The 9320-nt window shown below is 38.9% G+C and overlaps 1 pseudogene; it reads right to left on the bottom strand.

The window, feature by feature from the left end:
* Positions 1 to 1326: 1326 nt before the first annotated feature.
* Positions 1327 to 1956, bottom strand: LOC101696734 (transmembrane protein 126A pseudogene; annotated as a pseudogene).
* Between the last annotated feature and the right edge of the window lie 7364 nt (positions 1957 to 9320).

Raw genomic sequence — 9320 nt, 5'->3', positions numbered from 1 at the left:
ATGAAGCTTAGTGTGGCGGTGGTGCACACCTATAATCCCAGCACTTGGGTGACTGAAGCAGGAGGATTGCTGAGTTTAAGGTCACCCTGAACTACATAGCAAGACCTGTCTCAAAATCTCAATCAATAAGTAAATAAATGACCAGCATGAGTATGGAAGAAGATGTTCCTCAGAAAGGAATGCAGTCTTGTTACCACCTTGATTTGAGCCCTAATCAGCGAACCCAAGTGAGTGGTGCTGTGCCCAGACTTCTGAACTATAGAATTGTGAAATAATAAATTTGTGTTGGTTTAAATTCTAAATTTGTGTTTGTTATGGCAGCAAAAGAAAACTAATATTGTACAGATGAGTTCAGAAAAAAAAGTCATTAGCCTGGTTAGCCTGGTTCTTTTTCATTGCAATGGTGAGAATAATGTTCTTTCTGGTTTTCTATATTCCAGGATGTAAACTAGAAGTCTTTGTCCCAGGTCATCTTTATTTTCTGACATAGGGTTTCACTATGTTGCTCAGGCTGGTCTCAAACCCCTGGGCTCAAGTGATCTATCTACTTTTGTAGACTATTTAGTCAGACTTAAGGTTAGTCAGTAAGATTGGATATCAAGATTGTATGATCTTAAGCACATTTATACTTGGAAGTAATTATTAATCCATATATATTCTTGAGCTTATAAATAATTTTTGTATATGTAGTTAAGAATACCTATTATTTCTAGCACTGTTGTAATACTGACATTCCTTAGAGCTGCTTTTACTATATTCAGGTTCCTGCTCGTATGTTATAGAGAAATATATTCAGTAATCTCCTTGTTAGGAATGTACTGTATCTTGCATCTGTCAGGAATATGACCTTGCACATGAGGTAGTTACCGAACAGTACCCAGTAGAGTCACCCACTTGATCTTCCTAGAATTTTGGGATGATGTGAACAGTTAAGTTTCTGCTTAATGAGAGTACCATGTATAATGTATAGCTTTAAAAGTGTTTTATTTACACTATAAGGTTTTTATCAGTAGAGCATGGTAAAACTATTTGATAGTGAGAAAATATAATCAATAAACTGCTTGTGATTGTTGGAGAGTTTATCTTTTACCAAAGGAAATTTTTTTTGTCCTAGGAATCAAACCCAACCATGCTGCATCACTAATGTTATATCCCCAGTCCTTATTTTTTATTTTGAGACAGGTCTTGCTAAATAGCCCTGTTTGGCCTTGAACTTGTGGTCCTCTTACCCCAGCCTCCCAAGTAACTGGCATTATATAGTCACGCACTACCTTGTCCACATAGGGAAACTCCTTTTTTTTTTTCGCATACATATTTGGTTAAAAATCAGTGAATTTCTAGGCCCAGTTTGGGTAACTGAAGAGCTGTTATAAGTAGTTTATATTGTCTAGACCCAAGGTATGCTGTAAATACAGTCTGAAGTAAAAAGGGAAATAACATCTTTCTAAAGATAGGCTTGGATATTCTAATCCAGTATGTTAAGATGTTTCCTTTCTCTGGCAGCAGGGCTGATTGATACCTGGCTGCTAGGGCACCATTCACAGGTATAGCCAAGAAAGAAGGGTACAAACCACCAAAAACTAAACCAATCAGTCCAGCCCGTGTCATGGTACATGTTTCACAATTCAAATCACCTGTACTCAGAGGTAAACTTACAAAACTTGTATAAGTGGCATTTGCTAACAAAAATGGGATCACCACCATTGGTACGCCAGCAGCTATGCGAGCCTTTGTCACGTGCAAGGTGCGCCGATAAAGACTGTTTGCTATCAGACCACAGAAAGCAGCATTAAGTCCAATATATATTGACCCATGTTCAAGTAGACTCCTGTCTGTTTCTGGAAGTTGGTTAATTTTTCTGGCTATGATACCAGTTAGGTTTTCCTTGATGGTATCAACAGATTTATGATTTTCCATCTTGAGCCTTAGACTCGCCTCCCGCGTTCTTCCTCCACCACGTCGTCGAGAGGTTTACTGCAACTTTTAGTCCACTCTGCAGGGTGCAGCCATCTTTGGCTGACACGTGACTCCGCCCTCACATAGGGAAACTCTTAATCTGTTATTAAATATATTGAAAATTTTGAAATGCCTAAGTGAAAAATCATATTTAAATGCTTAAATGCATTAAAGCATTCATTCCAAGATTTGTTCTCTTATTTTTTAAATTACGATAATTAAAGATAAAACAAGATTCAGTCTTCGATGTATGTTGTGTAAAATTTTTCCACCAATAATTTTATAGATTTAGAAAAAAATATTGTCTTTGTCTCGTAATCATTTTTGTTATATAATACAGTCATTCTACACGTAATGACATTTTGGGTCAATGATGTACCTACTGCTTAATACAACTGTAGTCCCATCAAATTACATTGCCTAGTGACATTGTGTCCTCTTAGCTTCGCTAAGTACACTTTATGATATTTGTATGATGAAATCCCTTACATATGTGTCTTTCAGAACATATCCTGCCTTTTAAGTGATGCATGACTATGTTAAAGGTCTAGAAATACTTTTGAATAACACTAAGAAGAATAAGGACAGTTAAAGATAACTGGTCTGCCCATTTGGCTAGTCTCTTGTCTCTGTCTCCTTCCCTTCTTCCTTCCTTTTCTTTTTTTATTTTTTGGAGTGTTTGTGTATGTATATGTTCAGTTGTTGTAATAAAATGTTAAAGTGATATCTAGATATCCCCCAAAGCCTCATGTGATCATTGGCAGGACCTTTGGAAGGTGATTGAATTATAGGGATATTACAGCTGATTGCTCTTAGGAGGTGGGGCCTGGTAGGAAGAGACTGGTCACTGTAAATATAACCTGGAAGTTATATTTCCCTTCTTGGCTCCTCCCTTGGCTCTCTTTCTGCTTCCTGTGTGTCATGCCATGAGCAGGTCTCTTCTGTCATCCCTCTCTGCTATATTGCCCCGCCGTGGAGCTTGCTGACTATAGACTGAACCCTCTACAAACTGTGAGCCAAAATAAATCTCTCCTTTAAATTGTGGGTGTCAGATATTTAGTCCCAGTAATGAGTAAAGTAACAAAGACAGATTTTGGTACCACAGAACTCTGGTCATTGCTGTGATTGTACTTAATCATATGGTTTAGATGCCTTTGAAAATGGTTCACAGGAGTTTGGAAAGGTCGGGAGATGCTGGCTAGAGAAGCCCACTAGTGCTGTGAGCCAAGCTTGATGGGAGATTCTGGTCAGAGTTCAGAAGACCAGAATCCTGACATAAAGGCAGCTGGTAAAGGCCAGGCTCAGAAGGTTTAAGTTGGGAACAAGGACTCCATTGACAGTTGGACTCCTTGGGCAGGGGATTTGGCTCAGTGGTTTCACCGCCTGCTGTGCAAGTGCAAGGACCTGAGTTTGATCCTCGGTACCAAAAAAAAAAAGACAGTTGGACTCCAGGCCATATGTGTTATTCTCTGGCAGAAAATTAGTCTACATTTTGTGCATTCCTGAGATGTTACAGGAGACTGAGAATAAGAGTGGCAGACTTACTAATTTGATGGGTGAAATTTCAAGGCAGCCCAACCTTCAGGCTGCAGCATGGTTATAACTTGCTACTTTTAGTAAGCTCTACTGAGAGAAACAGCAAAAGTCAATTTAACAAGTTTTCCGTTTTGCCAGATAGAAATTTTTCATAAAGATGGAACAGAAGAGAGCTTGACTCCTGAAAAGATTAGCATTAAAAAGGAGTCCTGTAATTTACAGCAGGACAAAAAGGGAAAATGGCTTGGGGGCATGTGAGGATCCAGCAAGGACCCAGCCATCTCAGGCTCCAAATTGCAAAAGTGAAAGACTGCTTTGAGAAGAGAGCTCCAGGGTACCATGTTTGAGAACAGCTGTCTAGAGAATTTATTCTCTGGGATTTAGTTCATAGTACTCAGCCAGCCGGGTACTTGGAGGCCTCTATAGCCATGAGTGAAGGGGGGCAAGCTATTGCTCAAGGAGGTGGCAGATCTTGACATTATCCACGTGCTACTGGTTTTATAGGCTTGTAGAATGCACAAATTGTGTGGTCAGGGAGGCTTCCACCTAGATTTCAGAAGAAGACCTGGGAGGCCAGGCAGCATGCCCCTGAAAAGGTAGTACATGAAGGTGTGAGAGTGAAACAAAAGTACAGTCAAGATCCCAGGAATTTGGAGAAGCCAGGAATGTGGCACCTCTGAGGAAGGCCACAAGCCAGCCCAAAAGAGAAGCTATGAAGGCTACAAGGACAGGCAGTGCCATGGGGCAGGGTTGCCAAAGTCCTTTGGAGTTCACATTACTACAACTTGTCCTTGGTGCTGGACATGGAACTACAGAATTTAATAATCCCCCTGCTGAGTTTCACTATTATTTTGGTCCCACTGATTTCTATTCTCCTATTCCTCCCTTTTGGAATGGGAATGTTTATCTTATGTCATATGTCACCAGTGTTTAACTTTTTGATTTTTATAGGGTCTCACAGCTAAGAGTCTGCTTGAGTCTCAGAGAATTTAGACTTGGACTTTTCAGCGATGATGAAACCATTAAGACTTTGGGGACTCTTAGAGATGGAATAAGTGCATTTTGCATAAGGTGATATACATGAGTCTTTGGGGGGCCAGGGTGTAACGTTATGGTTTATATCTAGATATCCCCCTAATTATAGCTGATTGCTGTTAGGAGGGGGGGCCTGGTCAGAAGAGGCAGGGCACTGTGTGTGTGACCTGAAAGGTTACGTTTTTCTTCCTGGCTCCTCCCTAAACTCTCTGCTTCCTGACTACCATGCTGTGAGCAGCTCTCTTCTGCCATGCCTTCTGCCATGCCCAGCTGTCTTGGAGCCAGGTGACCATGGACATAAACCTCTACAATCTGTGAGCCAAAATAATTCTCTCCTCCTTGAAGTTGTGGGTGTCCAGTATTTTCTCCCAACAATGAGGAAAGTACACTAAGCATCTTTAGTGTAGGCTTTAATTGAAATTTTTAGATGTTGGATTGTCTTAAAGCAGCAAATCAATTTCACTTAAACATTTTGATTGAAGAATCTGAAAAAATCGGAAACTTGTTTTTATACCATTAGTAACAATAACTTTGGTTTAACAATATTTTTCTTTTGCCTATATACTTAAAATGTAAGGATATTTGAATTTTTCTTATGTATAGATTTTTAATCTCTGTAAGCCAGCCAGAATGGTGCTCATTTAAATTTTAAGAGAATTTATAACAGAATATAAACTTTGTTCTATTAATGTGATCAGTTACATGGATTTTTCAAATTCTCAACCAACCTTGCCATCCTGAAATAAACTATCTGAAATTGATGTATTATGTGTGTGTATGTTTATATATTGTATTAAAATTCTTACATATACAAGATCTCAAGAATTTTTGCATCCACACTCAGGGATTTTTTTCATTTTTAATTTTATTGGTACAATTTAGATTTACCTAATGATCACATTCATCTCAGGAAATTTGTACCTTTACATGATGTATTTTTATTCCTTTTTTCCTCATTTCCTCCCCTCCCTTAAACCCCTCTTCCCCTTATTTACAAAAGCCCTGTTTCCAGTTTTTCCTTCTTTTTCTCATTTTACATTCATGAGGGATATTAATCTGAATGTGGGTTGTTTTTTGTTGTTTTTTTTTTTGGTTTATGTCTTTGTTTTGGTAATGTCACTGGCTTTGGTATCAGGTATTGTTGGTCTAGAAAAACTAGTTGGACGTTTCCCTCCTCTTCTTTCTGAAAGAGCTTTCATAAACTTGGCTTAAATGTTTAGTAGAATTAAATGTTTAATGTGTGGGGTGACCTGGAAGGTTAAATGTTTAATAGAATTCACCTGTGAAACCATTTAGGCCTGGTATTTTCTTTGGAGGAAGGCTTTTCATAATGAATTCAATTCCTTTAGTAGATACAGGGCAATGATACGCAGCTTCTAAAATGGCTCTAGTGCTGATGATTAATCTATAGCCTTTCAGCTCCCAATTCATTCTTTAAGCTCTGCAATAATAGAATTCACTAAAACATCTCTCCTTTGTGGTGAGTACAATGAAGACTTTTCTTAATAGAGGGCATTGGAGCAAGGGTTCCATGCTGTTTCCTATAGCTTCAGTGATGGAGATATAAGAACATCCAGTGGAGTGCTTCTCCACGGTGCATCAAGCACATGTGGTCCCTTGGTGACACTGTAACCTTTGTCTGCCCTAGCAATAATTTTTGATGGTTCCCTCAACACAGAAATTGGTGCCCTGAAGGCTTCCTTCCCCTCACCAGATTCCAGATTCCTCCTGTCTACACTGGTACTTATTCCTTCTGCAAGATGTACACCTCACTTGCAGCCAGCAATGAGTTTCAGCCCTGAGTAACTAGCAAATCTCTTCTGTCCAATAGCCTGAACTAGCGTTGGTGGTATAGTGGTGAGCATAGCTGCCTTCCAATAGCCTGAACTACACCTCCAATGAAATGAGAAGCCCTATGTGGGGTTTTCTTCCAAGTTTGCCCTTCTTTTTGTACTCTCCCTGAGCTATAGGTGGTATATGGAATTTCCTTTTACCTTATAGTTACTCACCTATTAGTTTCAATTGTAACCTGGGCATGGTGGCCCATGCCTGGTAATCCTAGCACTTAAGAGGCAGGATTGCTGCAAGTTCAAGGCCAGCCTGAGCAACATAGTGAGTTCAAGGCCAGCCTGAATTAGAGTGAGACCCTGTCTCAAAAAACCCAACAAAATAGAGTTTAAATTCTGTATATTAAACTTTTCCCCATATAACCTACTATGTAGGCTTATCTCCTCCAGACTGGGCACAAATGGATATAGCTTTCAGAGACCCCTGCCTCCTGGGACTTATGCCCTTGTGTAATCTCCTTCAAGTGTGGACTTGAGTTAGTGACTAGCTTCTAAGGATTAGAATATTACAAGTGATGACACGTTGCTTCCAAAATTAGGATATAGGAGGCTGTGACTTTTTGCCAGCTTTCTCTTCCAATCTCATATTGTGAGATGCCCTATGGAGAGGATCATGTGGCAAGGAACTGACAGCAGCCTCTAGCCAATAACCCAAGAAAAACCAAAGTCCTCATTCCAACCCTCATAAGAAACAGAATCCTGCCAATAACCATGGGAGTAAGCTTGGAAGCAGATCCTTCCCAGGAGAGCCAGGAGAGGACTGCAGTGCAGCCCACATGACCCTGAAACAGAAGACTCTTGAGTCACATCTAGATTCCTGACTACAGAAACTCTGAGATAATAACCAATGTGTTAAGCCACTCGACTTTTGAGAGTAATTTATGTAACAATAATACAAGGGTTATTTCAAATTTCCTTTTCATTTTTAAAAGACATTGGTCCATTTCTAAGTTAAGACCTTCTAGTATAATTTTTCAAAAGTACACACAATGGGGCCGGGGATTTAGCTCAGTGGTTTCGCCGCCTGCCTTGCAAGCGCAAGGTCCCAAGTTCGATCCCCGGTACCCCCAGAAAAGTACACACAATATACCAATTTATTTGCTAAAAAATACTTCAAAAATAAAAACTATGGCCACACAAAAACATGCATACAAATGTTCACGGCAGCTTTATTTGGAACAGCCAAATGCTTTTTAGTGGAAGAATGGTTAAACCATGGTATAGCCATACTATTGATTACTACTCAGCAATATAAAGGAACAAAACTATTAACAAATTCAACAATTTAGAAGGGTCTTAAAGGTATTGTGTCGAGTCAAAGAGGGGAACTGTGTTGAGTCAAGAAGTTACATATAGGTTACATATAGTATAACTTCATTTATACAGATATTCATTTAATGACCTTTAGACTTAAAACTTGTCTTTTTTTGTAGAGTTCTGTACATCTTTTTTACAAAGCCTCAATGTCTTTTTATTTTTTTGAGACAAGGTCTTGATCTGTAGTTCAGGCTGGCCTTGAACTCATGGTGATCCTCCTGCCTCAGCCTCTTGAGTGCTGGGATTACAGGCATGTGCCACAACACCCGGCTCAATGTCTTTTTGTACAATATACTTTGTTTTTATAATACTATAATTTTTGCTAATTGTACAGTAGAGTACTGCAGTTTTATATTGTTATACATTACAGACTGCATGTAAGGGTTCTGCATATAGAAACAAAGTCATGAAGTTAGAGTTTCCTTTGACCATTTGTTTTGAATATTGTACATACTAGTATACACAATTCCTTTAGCGACCAATTAAACAACCCAGTCGCAAGAATGTAACTCAGTCGTTAAATGAGAAATATCTGTGTAACATTCTCAAAATGACAAAACTACAGAGATGGAGAATTTACTAATGGTTGCCAGGGTTTAGGAATCAGAGTATGGGGTTAAGGAAGGAAAAGAGATTTAAATATAGAGAGACATAATAAGGGATCACTGAGAGGGAACAGTTCTGTTACATTGATAGTAATGGTTGTTCCACAAGCCTATGTGTGAGAAAAATATATAGAAATACTCACACACAAAGTGCATGAGCGTGAGCACAAAGTGACTGGATGTGATTCTGGTAAGATTTGAATTAGGTCTGTGGATTGTCCAAATAATTGTTTCCTGGTTTTGATATTAAAAATGCTACTATCAGAGAAACTATGAAGGGTAGGTACATGGTCCTCTCTGTACTTTTGAGACAAGAGTTTTGTTTTGTAGCCCAGGTTGACCTCCAACTAGCAACTGTTTGGCCTTAGCCCCAACTGCTAGATTACAGGTGTATGCCATGGTGCCTGGCGCCTCTACTTTTTGCTACTTCCTGTGCATTTGTCATTATTTAAAAATATAAAGTTCAAAAAATATTTTAGTTGATCTCCAGTCTCTTGGGCTTAAATATCTATTTTAAATTGTACCCCTTATTATTTTCTATCTGATTCAGAGGTTGAATTGTGAAAGACCTGAAGAAAATGAGAGATCTAGGCGTGCAGTTATCCTATGGATATTTAAGATTCTGTTAAAGTGCATAACTATTTCAATAGGTATTAACTATGAAACAAAATCTCACTGGGTATTTTATTTTGTTTCTTTGCCTCTGCTAGAATCACCTATTCATGGTTTTTCTTTCTGATCCCAATTCACTCCAAGGTTTATACAAGATTATATTTGACAATAAGTGGTCTGTTCTCAGCAGGGGGCCTGTGATTTTAAGCCAATTTTAATCCTCTAACATATGTAGATATCTAATATACTGTCTATACAATAAATCCAGTCAATTGTCCCCCTTTTCAAGGTCATTTTTTTCCTTTTTTTTGGTACGGGGGATCAAACTCGGGACCTTGCGCTTGCAAGGCAGGTGCCAGAACCAGTGAGCTAAATCCCTGGCCCAGAAATTTTCCTCATTTCTGCTTGGCCA

This window comes from Heterocephalus glaber, unplaced genomic scaffold, assembly GCF_053883595.1.
Source record: "Heterocephalus glaber isolate CG9 unplaced genomic scaffold, H.glaber_assembly_v1.0 deba00001479, whole genome shotgun sequence".
Taxonomy (NCBI): Eukaryota; Metazoa; Chordata; class Mammalia; order Rodentia; family Bathyergidae; genus Heterocephalus; species Heterocephalus glaber.
The sequence above is the reverse complement of the archived record's forward strand: the minus strand, read 5'-3'. Positions and strand labels throughout refer to the sequence as shown.